The following is a 10,819-nucleotide window of genomic DNA, read 5'->3' on the forward strand; positions in this document are numbered from 1 at the left end:
AGTGTTTGGAAATTCTTATTCATTCGAATACCTGCTCTATCATTTAAGTCAAGTATCCTCTGACTGTATTCATCAAAATATTTGTGAGATCTAAAAAATTTAGACTTTTGTGAGCTCACAGTGCTATGATTATGTACAAGATCAACAGTGGGCAAGACCCATACTGTGACACCCCCAAATTCTGTTTGGGATCGAATAGACATTTGAAACGTCGAGACATACAACACAAGGTTACCTGCCCCTATTCATGACATATAAGATGCAATATTCCTAACATGTATCTAACATTATGCAATATTCGCAGCGGATAAATTTTTTTATTTAGCAATATTATGCATCACATTGAAAATATCCCAAATGCTTAAAACATACTTCATATATAAAGACCCATTGAACAACTAAGATCACAACACTAGTCCAAAATGCTTATGATCCAAAAAGTATTGGAGATACAACTCCATCGTACAAGTAGTAATTTACATTAATTACTATATTAATATTGACGTCGCATCATCGCTAGTCAACTGTGTCTAGTTGGTCAGCTCTTGATTCTCCTTCAGGTTCTGTAACAAGATCTACCATTCGGGGGGAATGGTAGTTGGGACTACCACAGTGAGATTTGATTACAAATCCCAGTAAGTTAATAAAAAAACTTCCACACAGGCTAATGATGCATGGATGATAGTAAAAGTATGAATGCATAATCAAATTCATAAGTAATTAAAACATAACTTGACGTACAATATAGCATAACTGACATAACTTAAATTGAAACGTGAACTGAACTTGACTTGAGCTGAACTTCATATGAAACTTGACTTAACATGAACTTGCTCTGAAACTTGACTTTAACTGCTTAAATACATACTCCACAATTGTTGTGGCCCCATGTATTTTATGTATCACAATGCAATTAAATACATACTCCACAGTTGTTATGAGTCCATGTATTCTACGTGTCACAATTGCTATGTCTCACGTAGTGCATGCGTCACAATTGCTGTGACCCATACTTCGTGTGCCACAGTTGTTGTGAATTCCACGAAACTGAATGTAACTCAAGATGAAACGTGACTGGAATACGAAAAAATAGAAGTCCTGACGTAACATAACGTGACTTGAACATAACTTGAAAGACATGACCAACTTGAGATAGGGTTTTATTGTAACATGACTTAAACATATAACACACAATATTTCATAACATGATATCACATGTAATGAAAATATAATTAACCTGACATACTTATAACAGTGAACATGACATGACATACATGTAATAGATGACATATTTAACATTATATACTTGCAATATATGACAAAATATATTGTGTAATAAATAAAACTCATGACAGAATAAATTCTGTGTAACAGACAAATATGTGATAACTTAGTATGACATGGCATATATGATAACACACATACATATAATGTAGTTTCTTTACTTAGCACACATACACAGTAGACTGCTAGTAAGTTAAAAGCTAATTTACCTTGATCTTTGCATTTCTTATAAAAGTTTAAGCGCGATCACGAGAACTGTAATTATTGATTTTAAAAATTAGAACTAAATCACTAATAATTTGAAATATGGAAAAATACTAACTTAAGAGTAAAACTTTCATTTTATCCTCTACATGTGAGAAAATGACCATTTTACCCCTAGCTTAAGAGTTTTGCATGCTAATTCCAAAAGTCACCAAAATTTACATGCCTCATGTAAATTTTGTCCTAAACTTAAATATCAATTTAGAAAACTTTAAAACTAATCACAGTTATTAAAACTCCATAGGGCAGAAATTCTCATATGTTATTTCGTTTGATTTTTGTTTCTAACTTGTTTTGATCAACCTTTTGATCTATGACTTATAAAGATGTAATCTTTAAACCAAACCATCACATGATTTAAAAGGATGTCCTAAAACATATATAAGCTTATAATTCAAGATCACATGGTTAAAAATTAACCAAAACATAAATTTAGCCAAGAACATCCACACTTTGGCCTATCCGAATATTTTTTTGCATAAAATTTCATATCTTTAAGACTAATATCAAATATCTTCAAAATAATATCATAACATATATATAAGAGGTTTAGGATCCTCCAATAAAATTATCAAGGCCATTGGAATAGGTTTAGACCACCAAAGATTTAAACTTTCTCAAAACAGAAACTGTTTTTCCTCTTCCAGTTTCTAAGTTTCTAGATCTAAGAAAATCTTTCATCAAAACCTTTAATCAGGCAGCAATCCTCAACCAATAATCATATACACATGTTAATAATACTCCATAAAAATTTTGGACCAATATCTATCCATTAGCTTGGTCAAAAACTCCAAAATATAACATATTCTCTAGTTTATCTTTTAGAATGACCTTTCTAGAGTTTAAATAATATTTTATTGACCAAATAATCTTCAAATTAAATAAATAAGCTATCCACGTAAACTAGACTAAAAAAGTAACAATTTATATGAATGAGACTTTATGATAAAACACTTACAAAAGCTTCAAAATGGGTACGTAAAAGAACACCTAAAAGCTATCCGAGAGAGTGTTTGGTATTCTTTCAATGAAAAGTGTTAAGGAAGATGATTTCGTGGGGAGCGGGCTGAAGATATTTATGCACAAGATATGGAAGATGATGAGGCTGTAGTGAGAGTTGAGTGTAGGTCTCTCTTATCTAATAATATCTACAAAAAATCAGCTTAAGATATTTTTACCCAATAATATCTACAAAAATCAACTCAAGATACTTTTATCTAATAATATCCAAAAAAATCAGTTCAAGATATTTTTACCCAATAATATCAACGAAAATCAGCTCAAGATATTTTCTAAAGGTGGAGAGTAGACTTAGAAGAGTGAGGTGGCTAAGATCTTTCCATTTGTCTAATTAAAACTTTTCTAACTATTTCCAATAATCAAAAACACACTTCTGATACCATAGTGAGTAATAATACTAACTATGTAATTAGACTAAAAGCTATACAATTAATAGATTCGTGAAAACTTATGGGGTCTTCACAAGATTCCTAAAACCAATAAAAATTTCATCATTGAATTTCTAGCGGGTTGTTACACATACCCCATTCACCAAGTGAGCATTTATCTTCACCTTGCAATCAGTTTTAATTGTTGATTGTGGCTCCGATAAATTGATGTGGCTAGGATAGTACCTACCACCACGTGCACATCCAATCGTCACATACTTCGCACTCTCATCTCCCTCTCTCTTCATCATTTTTTGTGATAAAACTGAAACCTTCTTGCTTGACATATCATTTGTAATAGGCTAAAACCTCTTTATTAGTTGTAAACACCATCCCAAATTTTGGCGGCTCAGGTCTTTCATCATCTTTTGATACTCCATTTGTCCAATCAGCATCCGGCGCTATGTTGACGTTGAATGAAGTTTCCAAAAATAATATTTTCGTTTAGGTTAGCATTTTTGTTATATGTAATAGGCTAAAATAATATGACAAATGTTGATCGTTCGACTGTGATGTACCTCTAACATGCTTTTCACTTTTATGACTAATTGGCTAGAGGTGAAAAAAAAAACTGGTAAATCGGTAAACCGGACCGGATTGGGCCAAACCGGTTGGATCGGTCTAGTATTGGTTTTATTTTTCTTAAAACCAGTCAAAATCGTTCCGGTTTTTATTTTTATTTTTCTAAAACCAGACCGGTTTATATATATATTTTTGAATTTTTTCTATTGTATATAATATTTATATATAATATATAACTATATAGAAAAAAGTTTTGTATTATATGATAAATTACTAATTAATATAATATTAAATTTTAAAATCTTATATCAGTTTGTTTATTGTATTGATAATTATACTAATATTATATAGTGCATATTAATAGTTAGACTAATACTATATCACTATAGTATTATATACTATAATATATACTAATAAAGTACATTAAAACCGAAAAATCGAACCAGACTGGACCGAAAATTGATAAAACCGGAGTACCGGTTTAGGAGGGTAACTGGTACGTAATCAGTTTTAAAAAAATATAAAACCAGTGAATACCGATTCGGTCCTAAATTTTATCAAAAATCAGACCAGTTATACCCTTATAACTGGCATAGTTGATGAATGACTTGGGCAGTATGGGTAGAGCATAGTTGGTCCACATGGTGACATCGCCAGATGCTGCAAATACCCACTAGGTTAGAACAAATCAAATGCACACACGTACAAGAAAACATTTCTCAAACATAAAAACATACCACATGACCAGTTAAAAATATACCATTAACCAATTTACATATCTTGTACAACACAACAAACACTTGTCTTGACCCCACCACATGACTAATTGGCATAGTTGATGAATGACTTGGGCAATGTGGGTAGGGCATAGTTGGTCCCAATGACATAGCCGGATGTTACAAATACCCACTGGGTTAGAATGAATCGGATGCACAAACGTACAATAAAACATTTCTTGATCTCTTAAATTGGAATTCTGGGTCTCTAATAACTATTTATCTTTATTTGGAATTCTTGCAGTACGAAGGGAACACTTTCAAGATACAAAAAGGGTCTAGATTCTCCCGAGGCTGCATTAGTAGAATACAAAGTAGAGGTATTCTGTCATATGGGATCAGCCCCATTTTTTTCTTTTTTAAGTTGTTCCCGTGTGGAATTCACTGGAGATAGACAAGTTTTTTTAATTGTTCTTACTTGTAGCTCTTGTAGTGATAACTCATTACCCCGGCCCCCTCCCCCAAAGTGAGGCTCTTATTTATTGTAGAATACACCAAAGAGACCAAGATTTACATCATCTATTTTATATGTCCAGAACTTGCATTGTTCCGGAAATTTAATCATTAAAAGCCTAAACTTCATGAGGTTTGTTTTCTTTCTATTTATTATTAGTCTTTTATGATGTATTGTACTTTTTTTTCTCCATCCCCTATAATTCAAAAACCAACCAACAGGTGATTGATTCCTAGCAGTTTCTTGAGGTGACATACCAAAAACAAACTCTTTTTATCTTTTTTTTGTTCCCAACAGGATGGCTTTTTAGATAACTTTTTTAGATTTACGTTTATACGTCGACTTCCCAAACTTCTACCAATTAAAACCATCAACTAGCCTCGTTTATTTCTATGTAAAAAAGAAAGGAATCTGCACTCTCAACATGGAAGCCTAGCTAAATTCTTCACTAGCATTATCTCTACTTTTTGTATTGAACAAAAAATTCAAGCCAAAATGGAGGAAACTTTTCATCATCAAGTCCCTATGATTTTACCCTCTTCCTATACTCTGGCTACTACATGACTGGCAATAATGAGACCACACCCAATACCTGAACGAACAAAAACTCTCCACAAAATAGAACAAAAAGCCCCCACAAACCCTCCAAAACAGAATACAACACCCCCACAAAACTCCACAAAAACATAGATACAAAAAAAAACACAAACTCAAAAATTTATTAAACACAAAAATAGACAAAATGATAGAAATGGAAAGATAAAACTAGAAGAGAACACTTGTGCAGGTGCAATGGACGGTGGGGGAAGGATGTCGCCGAAATGGGGGGTCATGGGGGGACAATGCGGGTTGTGACTTGTCTAGGAAAAAGTCATTTTAAATGTAAAGAAAAAACCACGTGGGCAGGTGTGCGAAGTTGTATGACGGTAGCGGTTGTGTACATGAACTCTCATGTTTTATTATTGATCTTTATTAAAAAGTGCATGGCAACTTGTTTGACAACTAATAAAAAGGAAAAATTTCTGCTCAATCTTGGCCTACCATTCACTTGGTTGGACATGTAGGCATGATGTGGATCGCGCCACAGCCACTCATCGGCCAAAATCTGAAATATAGCCAGGGTGGATTTCTTGATGCATATATTATTAAAAAATGTTAGAGTGATTATTAAATATGCTTATTAAATTTGTATAATTTAAATAAATAAGGTTTTTTTTATTTAATCATTTTTTAAATATTCTTAATCATTAAAAAAATTAAAAAAATATATAAATTCACTAATAATCACTTCTTTAATTATTAAAAAAATAAAAATATATGATTTAATATATTTAGCAGTCATATTTGATAATTATACTATCATTTTCTATATTATATATTAGTGATTATTGCTGCATCATATCTCTTTTTCCTTTATTTTTTTAAAAATATATTTTATCTTTTTGTAAGAGCATTGGCAATGGCCTTGCCATTGCCAATTGCAAGTCTAAAATAAATAAACTTGGAGATATGAATGGCCTGCAATGGCCTAGTCAAACTTCAAAAGTTTGACATAAACTGTACAGTAATTGTAAGCTGCTCTCCAACATTGGCGAGCTACTGTACCGAGTCCATGCATTAGTTTATAATTTTTTTTTTCACCCGCTTTCTCCCCTTTCCCTCGGTTTCTCGTTTCCCCTCAACAAAATCACTCATCTTTCTTTCTCCCAAATGCTCGGATTCGCGCTTCTTCTTCAGCCGCCGCGTTCTATCTAAAATTTGGAAGTGCTTGGAGTGTTGTTTGTCTTGTTTATTGTTGTAAATGGTAAACGGTTGTGGTTATTGTTGTAAATGGAGTGTTGTTTGTCTTGTTTATCCAATTTATCCCATAAACACACACATATAGATATAGATATTGTTGTAAACGGTTGTGTTTGTCTTGTTTATCCAATTTATCCCATAAACACACACATATAGATATAGATATTGTTGTAAACGGTTGTGTTTGTCTTGTTATACCTGTGTTTGCTAGCTCACGAAACCAATGAAAAGATGAAAGAACAGAATCCTGGGTGATTGGCGGTAATATTTTTGTGATGGATGCTAAACTGAGATAAATATTAAATGATACTATAAGGCATAGCTTACGGCACAAGGTTTAAAGAATATATGTTCTGGCATAATTACAAATTGTTAGAGACTATGTTGTACAGTTTTGTGAGGCTGCTTATTGACTACTGATCAACTCTACACATAAATTATTATAGTTAAATAAATTATGGACATAAACTCAGCACATAAATTATGGACATAAACCGAGCTATTTACAATTAAAATATCAAATCACTAAGTTGTAAGCATATTACAAACAGAGTAAAAGCCTTAAAGATGGCATCAGAGTTGTTGATGAAGCCTTAAAGATCAGAGCTACAAGTTGCTTGTTTTTTTCTTCTAGTTGCTTCATGTTTGCTTTGTTCTATACATTCACAACCAAGTTTGACACATTATTTATATACATATATATGTCAGTGTGAGTCGTGACAGTTAGTATTGAAAATTAAATCATGGTGTCTTCACTAAGAATGTACTGGTTTGTACTGTTTTTAGTGCAAATAGAGTTTTAGTGCACTCTTATGAAATGTTGATACTGAAATGTAATGTGCACTCTTATTAATGGACCCTTGTTGAATTGATAGTTGATTGCTAGAGTCATATTTTTCTATATCATATGCAAGCCATGTGTTTTCAGCAAGCTTATATAGATATGGTCTGTCAGTTAGTGACATTGTATATTTTTTTTCTCCAATTATTCTGAAAATTTAATATAGATGTTAATGACCATTTTCTTATTTGCTCAAGTTATGGTCTATCAGTTAGTACTTTTTTTTAGACTTAACTCTTTTTTATTCTTTCTTTCCTTGTTTTGTGTGTGTAATGGCTGACTTCAAAACTCTCTATATGTTCTCATTTGGTTCTACAAAATGATGTCACTTTAAATGATACATGGACTCTCATTGGGCAACACATCTGACTCCTTGAAATATTAATATTTTTTAAAGATGGACACACATTTTGATGACCACCCATTCTTCACCACTCTATTGCAAAGTGGAGGAGGAGGTTGTAATAGCACCCCAACGTAACATGATAATGTTGTTGTCCAACCTACACACACTTATGACGGTGAAAAGAGGCATCTTTCAAAAAAAGTTCAACGAGGTGCATCTTTCACCGTTGAAGAGGATAACTTCCTCATCTCAGCTTGGCTCAATATTAGCATCGATGCGATAAGGTATGTACCTTAAAACTGGACCAATAAATTTTGTGCATTTATAGCACAAGTAGAGTCATTGCACCCAAGTGGTGCAACGGAGCAAGACAAGGTATGTACCTTAAAACCTTTTTTCATTTAATTATTTTGTGGACTTACTTATGAACTAATAGAATACAATAAATTTTGGTAGATTGAGAAAGCGAAGGTGTTATACAAAGAGATTGTTGGGAGTAATTTCACAATGGAGTACTGTTGGTGTCTTCTGAGACACCAACCAAAATGGCAGCAACACATCTCTACCGCTGGTAAGAAGAGAAAGTCACCTGAAAAAGTGACTAATGTTGTTGATGTTGCCAAGCTGAGGAGGACATAGAGGTTCTTGCTGAGAGACCTCCAGGCAAAAAAGCTGAAAAAGAAAGGGAGAGGAAGCGGAAGTCCATGGAAGGCAACGATGGTGAGATCAAGACTGCTTTGACCAAAATGACTGAGGATCGAGCGACGACCATGGAAGAGCGTAGAAATGCAACCCTGAAGGCAGACCTAGAAAGATCAGCAGCATTTGAACTTAAAAAAAAAAAGAAATGGGAGGCAAAGATGATGTTGCTAGATCTAAGTGGCCTGAATGCCATACAACAAGAATATTTTAGCTATATTCAACGGAAAATTTAAGAGGAATGGAGGAAGGATATCGGGGGTACATCTACATCTCCTTTGACACCTTATGGAGGTGTCTAATGTTGGTAGCTTTGAATTTTTTTTGAGATTATTAGTGGCTGCCCAGCCACATGTAGGCTGGATAAACATGTGGTTAGGTAGCAACTAAATTAATCTACTAATTAATGGACTGTTTTGTAAATTTTTAGACTGTTTTTGGTAGGATTGTGGACTGTTTTGACTGATTAATGGACTGTTTTGTAAATTTCTAGACTGTTTTGGGTAGGATTGTGGACTGTTTTGGTAATAGTGGACTATTTTGGTAATTTTTGGACTGTTTTGGGGTATATTAGTGGACTATATTTCTAATTTGTGGACTATTTTGGTAATAGTGGATTGTTTTGGTTATAATGGACTGTTTTGGTAATATTATAAAAAAATAATATTATATTATTTTTTAGACTTGGGGATAGCTAGTCCAATGTGGACTAATTTAGCTAGAAGTTCATATTATGGCTAAAGCATAATATTCTAGCTAAATTTTAGACTTAGGTCATTGCCAATGCTCTAAGTAGCCGCGCAGTGGTCAATAATGTAATGATATCGAGCCAATATTATTCTTTAAGAATTATGCTATATACTATCACTTTTACGTATTTTTTTATATAATTTACTGATGTGATTAACTAAAACAGTTATTTTATATTTAAAAAAAATGATGCAACCAATCACATTAATAGAATGCATAAAAAAATAAGTAAAAGGGACTACAAATAAAATTTTTAATTATTTAATTAAACTTGATCCTATGAATAAAAATAAATGTGGAGATCAAAATATCATTGAAAACTTATGTTGTATATATATATATATATTGTTAAAAAGTACAGCGGAAAGTACCTCAAGCTCAGCTTATAAAGTTGCTCCACAAGTTTCTCCAGATCGACAAATCTCAAGTATTTCCACTTAGTGGTAAAGTGTACTACGTAGTATAAAACTAGAGTAACACTTAACAAATTCACAGCCTAAATACTATTTTAAGAGAGAATAAAAAGAGAGAGTTTTTCCTCAATTTAGATGGGTCCCAAGAACCAAAAGAGGGGGGCTATATATAGCCCACCCTACACGGCTGGCCTTAAAGGCCAGCCTTAAACTGTCAATTAAATGGCAATAACGCATGGCCTTTAAGCCATGCGTTATAAGCAAGTAATGCATGGTTTAAAGCCATGCGTTATTCAGAGGAGAGGAAGGGTCTGCCCCACGTGGGCGCCCCTCCATTTAACATCTCTCACTCGCACACAGTGCGCATGAACCCAGGTCAGCATTTCTCTAATATTCTCAATCTTGTTCATACAAGTAAATAGGCCGTGCAACCACCAAACACATATGTAGAAAGGTGGGAGTACATACACTAAATTTTTCCCAGAGAAGACTAGCATAGTAACATCCCTAAAGTGTCTGGTTATGTCCTATAGTCATTCGATCACATTAGATCAAGCATTTTCGAAACCCTCTTGAGTTCAGAAAATTCAGAAAAATACTTGACTACCTCCAAATCATTTCAATATGTTCACAACCTTAGTTGCTACCAGTATGTAGTGACATAGTTTAACGTCAGCAAACAATATCGAAGATGCGATATCGAAGAATCTTCCCTTTGCACTCATATCATTCAACTTTGGTCGAACCGCTTTCCCAGCAATGCCTCTTTAGACCGTATTAATCATGGCCATAAACAACATGCCAAAGTAACAGACATCATAATCTCCATCTCGTGACATAGTCAAAAGTAAAGGACACTTAAAAAAATGAGACTCACACAATCAGAAAGAGGGGAACCGTTTACTCACTTACTCATTTGGTCGAATAAGCACATGTAGTATGAAACACATGCCATGGTGGATTTCTCTTTCTCAAAGAGCATATGTCTATATCAACACCGTACAGATCTTAGTCTAACCGCTCCTTAAGCGTCTAACCCGAGTTCCTCCATTTGCTAGCCTCCAAGGCATCAAAGAGATCTCACATCTGGTTAACCACAGGTTACATAGGTTGTGGGGTAACCCATGCATAGTCCTCTCATTGGACCTCATCTTAGCTCCCACTAAAACGACATATCTTTGTGTCAACTAACTTATCCATTTGGACAAGTGTCTAAGAACAC

The sequence above is a fragment of the Carya illinoinensis genome, chromosome 3 (assembly GCF_018687715.1).
Source record: "Carya illinoinensis cultivar Pawnee chromosome 3, C.illinoinensisPawnee_v1, whole genome shotgun sequence".
In the NCBI taxonomy this organism is placed as follows: domain Eukaryota; kingdom Viridiplantae; phylum Streptophyta; class Magnoliopsida; order Fagales; family Juglandaceae; genus Carya; species Carya illinoinensis.